This window comes from Physeter macrocephalus, chromosome 17, assembly GCF_002837175.3.
Source record: "Physeter macrocephalus isolate SW-GA chromosome 17, ASM283717v5, whole genome shotgun sequence".
NCBI classification, from domain to species: Eukaryota; Metazoa; Chordata; class Mammalia; order Artiodactyla; family Physeteridae; genus Physeter; species Physeter macrocephalus.
Window position 1 is genome coordinate 915,696 of NC_041230.1, and position 10,919 is coordinate 926,614.

Here is a 10,919-nt window from a genome sequence, read left to right on the forward strand (position 1 = left end):
GTGAGCCACAACTACTGAGCCTGCGCGTCCGGAGCCTGTGCTCCGCAACGGGAGAGGCCACAACAGTGAGAGGCCCGCGTACCGCAAAAAAAAAAAAAAAAAAAAAGTAATTCTCGGTAGACCCACAGCTAAAACTCAACTCCCAATTCAAAACTGTTCTTTCACCAGCAATATTTATCGGACACTTACTATGTTCCAGCCTCTGTGCTGGGTGCTGGAGAGTCAGCGTGACTCAGTCGCAGTGATTTCCTCAGGGGGCTCAAAGTTTGATGGGGGAGACAGACGTAGTAACTGTCAGTTACAATAAGATGAAATCCACCCAGTGGATTAGGTGAAAAACTTGAGTCATCTTTGAATCTTTTTTTTTAAGTAAATTGATTGATTGATTGATTTTTGGCTGCGCTGGGTCTTCATTGCTGCGCGCGGGCTTTCTCTAGTTGCGGCGAGCGGGGGCTACTCTTCGTTGCGGCGCGTCGGCTTCTTATTGCTGCGGCTCCTCTTGTCGCGGAGCACGGGCTCTAGGCACGCGGGCTTCAGGAGTTGTAGCGCACGGACTTAGTTGCTCCGCGGCATGTGGGATCTTCCCGGACCGGGGCTCGAACCCGTGTCCCTGCATCGGCAGGTGGATTCTGAAACCGCTGCGCCACCAGGGTGATCCCATCTTTGAGTCTTTTCTTTCACTCATCTCTCCGCGTCTAATTCACCAGCTCATCTCATTTTATAACTCCGGAATCTATCCTCAGTCTCATAACTCCCAGATCTACACTGCTACCACCGCAGGCCAAGCCATCATCACCTTTTCTGGCGGCCTGAAGTAGCTCCCTAACGGTCTCTGTGCTTCCACTCTTGCCGCCGACGTGGTCCATTTTTCACACGGTAGCCAGAGGGAACTAAAAACCGAATTAATCTGTTCATGGTCATGCCTTTTTTTTTTTTTTTTTTTTTGCGGTACGCGGGCCTCTCACTGTTGCGGCCTCTCCCGTTGCGGAGCACAGGCTCCGGACGCGCAGGCTCAGCGGCCACGGCTCACGGGCCCAGCCGCTCCGCCGCACGTGGGATCCTCCCGGACCGGGGCACGAACCCGCGTCCCCTGCATCGGCGGGCGGACTCCCAACCGCTGCGCCACCAGGGAAGCCCCGGTCATGCCTCTTACTATACTCCGGTGGAATCGCATTCACACTCCTCCCCATGGCTTACAGGAGCTGAATCCACCCGTTATCTGACTTCGTCTCATGCCAATCTCCCCTCTCTCACTGCCCTTCAGCTGCTAACATTTTTTTTCTGTTAAATATGCTAAACTCCTCAAGCTTTGCAGTTGCTGTTCCCTCGACCTGCAGTTTTCCTTCCCCCAGCTTGGCATGGCTTTCCTCCCTCTAGGTTTCTGCTCAAATGTTACTTCCTCAAAGAAACCTTCTCTGACCACTCAGCCTAAACTGTTTGCCCATTGACCCCCAGCCCATAACTCTCTGTCCTATTATCCTGGGCTCTTTTTCTTCATCGTGCTTACAGCCGTCAAATTATGCTCATTGTCAACTTGTTTATTGAGGACAGGGATTGTGTCATTCTTATCTACCGCCAAAACCCTAAAACAGTGCCTGGCGTAAAGGAGGTGCTCAAAAAATGTTGGTTAACTGAAGGAATGAATGAAAGAGCGCCATCACAAAGGCATGTGTTTCCCCAGGGAACTCTACTCAGTGTTTTGTGGTGACCTAAATGGGAAGGAAATCCACAAAAGAGGGGAGATATGTACACGTATAGCTGATTCACTTTGTTCTGCAGCAGAAACTAACACAACATTGTAAAGCAACTACACTCCAATAAAAATTAATCTTAAAAAAGAAAGACAGTACTCCCGAAATTGACCTGCTGATTCAACACACTCCCATCAAAATCCCAGCTGGTTGGAGACAACTATCTAGATTCAGATCCAAGCTTCCCATCCCCCTATTGGCCTTGAGCTAATATTTATTTCTTTATTTCTTTATTATATATTTCTTTATTATTTCTTTATTTTTGGCTGTGTTGGGTCTTCGTTGCTGTGTGCAGGCTTTCTCTAGTTGTGGCGAGTGTGGGCTACTCTTCTTTGCAGTGCACAGGCTTCTCATTGCGGTGGCTTCTCTTGCTGCTCTAGGCGCACGGGCTTCAGTAGTTGTGGCTCGCGGGCTTAGTTGCTCCGTGGCATGTGGGATCTTCCCGGACCAGGGCTCAAACCCGTGTCCCCTACATTGGCAGCCGGGTTCTTAACCACTGCGCCACCAGGGAACTTCCCCCTTGAGCTAATATTTTTTAAAAAAACAATCCCAGCTGACCTTCTTCTTTAAGAAATTGACATGTTGACCGTAAAATTCATATGGAAATTCAAGGCATCCAGAATAGCAAAAAAACAACAACAACAACAAAAACTTTAAAAATAAAAAAATCTTTAAGAAGTAGAATAAGGTGTGGCTCCTAATGAATACTGGAGTCTTGGGGGTGGGTTGGGGGGAGAGCTGAAAATGCTCTAAAATTCAAAAGTGGTGATGGTTGCACAATTTTATGAATATACTAAAAACCACTGAATTATAAACTTTAAAAGGCTGAATTTTATGGCATGTGAATTATATCTCAATAAAGCTGTTATTTAAAAAAAAAAAACAAAGGCATGTGCTTCTGCAGAAAGGCTCATGAGAGGGGCAGGCTGCTCTTTGATGTAGAGTCTCTGTAGAGTGGCAGGAGGTGAGACCAGAGAGGGCAAGGGAAAGGGCCACGTCATGCAGAACTTTGCCTTTTCCTCCGAGTGAGATGAGAGCCTTGGGAGAGTTCTGAGTAGAGAAAGGGGCAGGAGCTTACCGAGGTGTTGATAGAATCCCTCCGGCTGCCGTGAGCGGGAAGAGAATGTAGGGAGACACAGGTAAAGCAGGCAAGCCAGTGAGACGATGATCGCAGCCATCTGAGTGAGAGGATGGTGGCTTGTGCCAGGGCGGCCGCAGTGCAGGCGACTAGAAGTGGTGAGACTTTGAATATATTTTGAAAACAGTGCCAACAGGATTTTCTGACGTATTGGCTGTGGGGCGTGAGAGAAAAGAGTAGTCCAAGTGGACTCCGAGGTTTTGATTCTTGATTTCCTCCTGAACGTGATTTTATTTGACTCTGAGACGTGTGTCCTAAATTCTAGGTGACTGCCTTTTTCCTTTTTCTGAGATGAGAGTGAGGCTGTTTAAATGTTTGAGATTCATTTCAACCCTTGCCATAGTGCCAACTGGCCAGAGAATGTGGGGAGCTGATAAAATTTCTACTCTCTTGATAGTGGCTGTGGGGAAAGAGAAACCTGAGTTTTAAATCCATCTCTAACCAGATTTGCTCAGTGACTCTGAGAAAATCACGTATTTCTCTGAGTTGCAGTTTCCTCCTCTATGAAGAGGGAATCATAAGGCTTAACTGCACAGGGTTTGTGGAAATAAAGCAAGGCCACTCAAAGGAGAGCACACAGGCAATGTATTCAGAGCTTGGTATAGTGAGGGAGCCAGCACAGCCCTTTGCATTAGGCAAAGACTCAAAGGCAGGCAGGGTAGTGGGAGACCTTTAGAGTGAAAACAAGAGGAGGAGTTTCAGAAGTGTCTAGAGAGGACTGTGATCAACGGGGAAGCTGGCAGTTAGCACCTTATGTGGTTGGATTGGGGGAGCATGTTTGGCTTCCTTTGGTTGGTTCTATGCTGGAAGCAGGGGCAAATAATACGGAACCTGATACTCACTGACCAAATTCCAACTGTTCTGGGCTAACTGCCACAGCGGTGTGGTTTGGCTTCTTGGACTGGTTGCTGCAAATCGAGGATCAGAGTTGTATGTGCCACATAGTTGAGGCTTGAAGGTCATACATAGTCCGGCTATTGTTTCTGTATATTGTCTCTCAGGTTCTTGGCAGGGGTGTAAAAGAGATGATGTGTATGTGAAATTGACAGACATATAGTAAACAATAAATATATATTAGTTTAAGTTAAAGATTTTTTAAATCTTGCTATGGCCTAATTAGGTGATCCTTTCTTTTTGCTTTTTTTTTTCTCTTACTAATCCATCTTTATGAAAAGAATTTGTTCACCAGTGTAATACATGAATGTGAACTTATATATCAAACAATAACAAAATGTACATAATAAAAACTGAAAATCCTTCTTCATCTTTTCCTTCATCACTGCTCTACCCACAGGTAAGTACTGGCATCAGCTTATTTTGGATCTTTTTAGGTCATTGTTTTATCCATTTATGAATATGTTATATATGAGCACATAAGTATTATATATGAGCATACATATTTACATGTAATACACATATATAAAACTTTTACATAAATGACAAATGATCAAATTTTCATTTAAATATTATGATATATTTCAGACATATAGAAATGTATAAAAATGGTGTAACAAGAGCACGTACCTGTCATCCAGCTTAAAATTTAAAACACTAACCCTTGTGTACCCCTTCCCCAACTACATCTCCCACTAAAACCTAGTAATAACTGCTACCTGGAAGTAGGCACACATCATTCTGTAGAGTAAGGAATTTAACAGAGGCTGAAGAGCGGTCTGGCCTTTGCCCTTGGATCCCAGGAGATGTAATCTCTAAGCCCTTAGAAGTCCTCCCTGAAAGGAGTGTCTTTGTTTGCCTGGGGACCTGGCAGCACACTGAATAGTCTTAAACTGTGATTAAGGGCAGGGGCTGGCCACACCAGAGGGTTTAACCGTGCGACTTTCAGTGGGGTCTTCGGGTCCGCTGATATCGGCTCACCTTCAGAAGGGGCGGGAGAATAAAGTCAGCCATGGGGTCAATCAAGCGCACATGACGAAGGCTCAGTAAAAACTCTGGACACAGGGTTTGGGTGAGCTTCTCTGGTCGTCAGTCTTCTGCGCCGGTTATCACACATTAATACCAGAACACTTAATTTGCTCTGTCTGTGACTCCTCAGGAAGAGGAAAACAGGCAGTTCGCTGGTTGGAACTTTCCCAGACTCTGCTCTGTGGGCTCCTTCCCTTGGCAACATTCTAATCTGTACCCCTTAGATGCAAAAAACACTAACCATGACTATAACACGTTTCAGTGAATTCTGGGAGGACATCTAGTGAATTCTCAAGCCTGAGGGTAGTCTTGGGAGCCCCCAAATTTTTGATAGATATCAGAAATTCGGGGGTTTCAGGGGCCCTTGGAATCTGCAGTTGCTGTCAGGAGTGAGGGCTTCTTGTGGACTGTTTCCTAGCTTTGCTGTTGGCATCAGAAACGGAATCTGCTGGAACAAAGGCAACCCACTGATACATATCATTTGGGAAAAGGAAGGACGTGAGGACAGGTGATGATGAATCTTTGATTCCTGAGTGGGCCCAGGGTCACTCAAGGGTATGGAAATACAACAGTTCTATCATTAGTTACAGGAGGTTAAAATAAAACACAACTGGCTACTGCTAGATCTTTTGGGGCATTTATAGATTCTCCCACCCAGGCAGACACCTGGAATGGCCTACCATACAAAATGTCAAAGGGGCTTAATTTAAGCCTGCTTCTGGGAGCCACCATGATCCATAGCAGGGCAACTGGTAAGGCCTTATCCCAAGTTAAATTAGTCTCTTGTCATATTTTAGCAATGCTCCTTTATAATGTATAATTCATTTCCTCAGCTTTTACTACCTGTGTTTCTGGGTCCTGCCATTCAGAAACAAACAGCTGCTGTGATTCTTCTGTAGTAGGAGTGCAGAAAAAAATCATCTTTCAAGTCCAAAACAGAACCAGCTGTATTCTCCCAGAATAGTTGGAAGCAGAGTGTATGGATTAGGTACCACAGTGTGCAAATCTTGGACTATTTCATTAATGGCCCTCAAGTCTTGGACAAAGCAATACTCTGTTGAGTTTGGCTTTTTGACCAGGAGGATAGGGGTGTTATCCGGGGACCTGCAAGGTTTAATCAGTCCTGTTTTCAAAAACTTTTTGAGAATTGGCTGAATTCCCTTTGGGGCCTCTTGACTCAGAGGATATTGTTTTAGATTAGGTGTCCCGGCATTCCTTTTTAATGGGATTCATATTGGCCATGCATTTGTGGCTTTCCCTGGGGTGCTGTCAGCCTACACTTCTGGCCTTACCTTTTCGTAGACTTCAGGGGGAAAAAAACTTTTTGAGAATTGGCTGAATTCCCTTTTGGTCTCTTGCCTCAGAAGGTATTGGTGTTTGTTTGTTTGTTTTTAATTTACTTATTTATTTATTTTTGGCTGAGTTGCGTCTGTGTTGCTGTGCGCGGGCTTTCCCTAGTTGCAGCGAGCGGGGGCTACTCTTCGTTGCGGCGAGCGGAGGCTTCTCATTGCGGTGGCTTCTCTTGTGGCGGAGCACGGGCTCTAGGTGTGTGGGCTTCAGTAGTTGTGGCTCGTGGACTCTAAGGCGCAGGCTCAGTAGTTGTGCCTCACGGGCTTAGTTGCTCTGTGGCATGTGGATCTTCCCAGACCAGGGCTCGAACCCGTGTCCCCTGCATTGGCAGGCGGATTCTTAACCACTGCGCCACCAGGGAACCCCGAGGGTATTGTTTTAGATTAAGTGTCCCAGGGTCCCTTTTTAATGGGATTTGTGTTGGCCATGCATTTTTGGCCTTCCCTGGGGTGCCACACTTCTGGCCTTACCTTTTCATAGACCTCGGGGTAAAGAGCTCAGTCTCCTTCTCTGGGGCGTCCATAAGTGCAGGCTTACAGTGTGCTGTGGTGGGACCCTGATGTCAGGCTGTTCTGGTGAAAAAGTTACTTGAGCATTTAATTTACAAAGGAGATCTCGGCCCAAAAGAGGGATTGGACACGCTGGCATATATAAGAAGCTGTGTTTCGAGGTGAGGTCCCCTAATTGGCATTCTAGAGGTTGTATGAAAGAACAATTTTGTCCTTCTCCAGAAACTCCTGTGACTGTGGATTGAGATGTTTTCTGTGCCACCGTGCTGTTTATCACAGAGTGTGTTGCACCCGTATCTATCAGAAAGTCAATCAACTTGTCCCCCACTGTCAAAGTTACCTGGGGCTCCCGTGGGGAAATTGGAATTGGACACCTCAAGTCCAAGGGAGCCCCTGGGCCGCTTTATTCATCTTCAGAGCGTTGTTCTCTCTCTACCATAGGAGAGGCTCCCGTCTTTCTTTTGTTGTTTTCCTTCTTATTCCTTAGCTGAGCGCAGTCTTTTCCAGTGCCCTTCCTCCTTACAGTAAGCACACTGTTCCCTCCCCGGTGGGGCTCACCTCTCTCCAGGCTACTCGCCTTCCGGGAATCCAGTGCTGCCACCAGATAAGTGGTGTCAAGTCTTGCAAAGAGCTCCTTTCGTTGTTCCCTGTTGTCGAACACTTTAAGAACAACATCTACCACTTGAGAAGGGTTCATTCCAAATGCACCATCTAACTTTGTAATTTTCTTCTTATATCTGGGGCGCTTTGCCCAACGAAGGTCATACTTACCATTCCCATATTTGGGGGGGCCTCGGGGTCTGCATCAGTGTAGCGCCTATAAGCTTGATAAATTCTTTCTAGAAACTCTGATGGACACTCATTGGGTCTTGGTGTATCTCTTGAATTTTGTTTAAGCTCTTTTGCCTAGCTACTCCCTTTCGAAGACCCGCTGAGATACACTTCCTATAATGCTCTAGGTGCGGCATATCTCCGTTATTAGGTTCCCAGTCAGGCTCAGGAGGAACTGCCAGATTTGCTTCTGGAGTTCCACCCGGTCCGCTAGATGGAGCTAGTGCACTTCCTCTCTAGTCTTGTCAACGAGCATCCGCCTTTCATCCCCAGTAAGCATCGTATTCATACGGGTGTGGATGTCCGCCCGAGAGGGATGGTGAGTGGCAAAGATAGAAGTGAAAAGTTCAGTCATGTGGAGGTATGTAGGTTATGGTTTTTCCAGTTAAATCAAATTGAGAATGGATTGTGCCTCCATTGAAACCCAGCTGATTGGCCATCTGCATTAAGGCCTCCTACGGGGTATCGGTGCAAGGGAAGTTCCCTGCTCCAGAAGTAGCTCCCAGTCCAAACTGGATGCTCTGTCGCATCTTAGATGGTGACACCAAACCAGGTCCCTGTGCCCCAGGGGTTAACACAGAAACTTCTAATCGGTCCCCATAAGTAGGGGAAACAGGAGGTGGTGAAAGGAGTGAATATGTTGGTGGCACGGGGGCAGTCGGAACCACCACTGGTGTAGACTGTTCGGCCAGTGGGGGAGCCAGGTTGGCCGGAGGGGGAGGTTAAGTTTTGAAATACTATGTCTTCAGTCTCATTTTCTCCCTCTCCCTCTTGTAGAACAGATTTTCCCTTGGTTTTCCTTTCAGACCACCGTACCGTAAGGCGGCAGCTGTCTGACTTCTTTTCCTCCTGATGCAATAGCATAAATCCTTCTACATATGGAGTCTCATCGTTTATACCTGCTCTTTCACAAAGCAATTCTTACTGCAAGGTTGTATAATAAGTGAGCCATTCAAGGGCCATTGCTCTCCTGATCCTAACGCATATTGGGACCACACAGTATACAATGGAATATCATCTCTTTCTTAGTCACAGACCCACAACTATATTTTGCCCATTTATTTAAGATACGTCCCAAAGTGCTTTCCTTAGGGACCAATGGAGTATTTCCCATATTTATTAGTTCAAAAACAACAAAACACAAAAAGCACAGGCAAATTCCAATACCCAAAGCACAGATTCCATCACGAATGAATGCAAAACAAAAGCAAACAAACCAGTTCACGAATCGGGTAGAGAGTCCAACCGCAATTCCCCTCTTCGACAGGGTACTCCAATCCATGCAAAATAAACTGGCTCTTCCCCTAAAGGAAAAGCCTAAACTGAGAGGGGAGAATTTTCCTGGTTGGACACACCAGAGTTACTTACCCTGCTGTATGGAGCCCGTCGGCTCCCAAATGTCGCTTCCTTGCTCCAACTGCCAAGTGCTGGGGCAGCCGGTGCCACTTCAGCGGATTTTGAAGGGAAGACCCTCAGGACAAGTGGTCCTGTCAGCTGCTAGGGCCGTACCCGAAAATTCCCCAAGCAGGGCCCACTGGCCACAAGCAGCAAGGCTCTTGGCTAACTTCGTCAAAATTTTTGCCGAGCCCAAGCTCACTCTGCTTTACCCCACAACAGGCCAATAAATCAGGAGACAAGTTGTTGGGGCAAGGAATAACGACTTTAATCTGGAAGCTAGCAGACGGAGAAGATGGCAGACGAGTGCCTCCAAAAAACCATCTTCCCTCAGTCCGAATTTGGGCTCCTTTTATACCGAGGAGGCAGAGGGGGAGGAGGAGGGGCCCACTGCAATTCCAGCCAATGACTGAGCGGGACCCCTGACGTGGCTGACTAACGGTCGCTAACTGTCGCTCGCTTGGGGGAGGGGCCCCTCTGAGACCCCAACCAATGGCTGAGCAGGACTGCTAACCGTTGCTCGCTTGGGGGCGGGGCCCACTGCAATGCTGGCCAATGGCTGAGCAGGACCGCTACCTGTCACTAGCTTAACAGCCACGCCCCCTGCCACGCCCTTATTACAGGAATAGGTCAGTGATGGGTTTGGACATGAAAACGCAAAGCTGGGTCTTGTTTCGTTCGTGATAAGGGCCTTGGTTACAGAACAGGAAACAAGGGGGTACGAAGGTGCCTCCTGATCGGCCCTGAAGGTCGCGCACTTGGCACTTTGTTCCCTGATCAATGGCTTCCAATCCACCCATCACCTTCTTGCCCACAAGTACTGGGTTGCGAAAGGAGTGTCATTAACGCTGATGAGATCTGGAGTCTCAAGGTCTAGCAGGGGTTTAGAAATGCCTGCTCAAGAAAGACGATTCTCACCAGGGCCGCTAGAGCCCAGGGCACCCAGTAGTGATGGTTGGACGGTTGCTCGGTGCTGGCTCAGACAGTAGAGGCTCCCCGCGCAAGGTCTGTCCCGATTGGCTCTGGATAGACTCGCGCATGCTCACTGGCGCACCTGGGGAGTGGAACTTGGTGGGGACAGGGAGGTGGGGCGGGAATCCCTGAGTGACCTCCTTGGGGGTGGGGGGGCGTTGGAGAGGCTCGGGGACTCCCGGCCGGCTAATGAGCTGGTTTTAGGACAGCTAATGAGTTAGCCTTCCTCCACCTTAGTCACTTCTGGTGAGTAACTCAGTCGTTGTGCCCACGGCTATCCCACGTGTCAGTTCATTGGGCTCATCGTGAGGTGTTAAATCAATCCAACAAGTCGTCCCTCTGGAAAGTAAGCTCTCCAGTCAGTGTTTCTATAATAGTAAGTTAGCCTGTCACTTGATGCACTCAGCACAAGTCAAGGGGGATGCTCAGTTTTCAAGGAAATAGACAGATAGGGTTGTGCTGAGGAAGGTCTAGGCTGGAACTCTCTGAACCCCAGACAAGGAAGTTAATTTGGAAAAAGAAATGATTATTTAGGGGGAGGAGAAAGGTTGCCCATGGAGACAACCCATGGAAGCGCCAAGGCCCAGGGAAGGAAATGAGACCTGGAAGAGATCAGAATTTTCAAGTCTGAAGGACCATCACATGCTGGGCAATAAAACCCACTCATTTTACAGATGAGGAAAATCAGGGGAATCCAGGGAGGGCGCAGTACTTGCCTAAAGCACTTTGCTTTCCTGGCAAAGCCCCGGCTGGAGCCACCCAGAGCTCTTCTCAATCTTCGGTTTGAGGTTGTGCATAAATCACTATATTCTCTGAAGCAATTAGATTCTGAAAATTCCTAACTAAAATTTTTATTTCAAAAAAAATTTTTTAATATATACTCTGACTGAAAGGAGAACTGGACACATCAACTCTCCCATCTCAGTAACTGAGCAAGTAGACAAAAAAATCGGAATGGAGGGGCTTCCCTGGTGGCGCAGTCGTTGCGCGTCCGCCTGCCGATGCAGGGGAACCGGGTTCGCGCCCCGGTCTGGGAGGATCCCACATGCC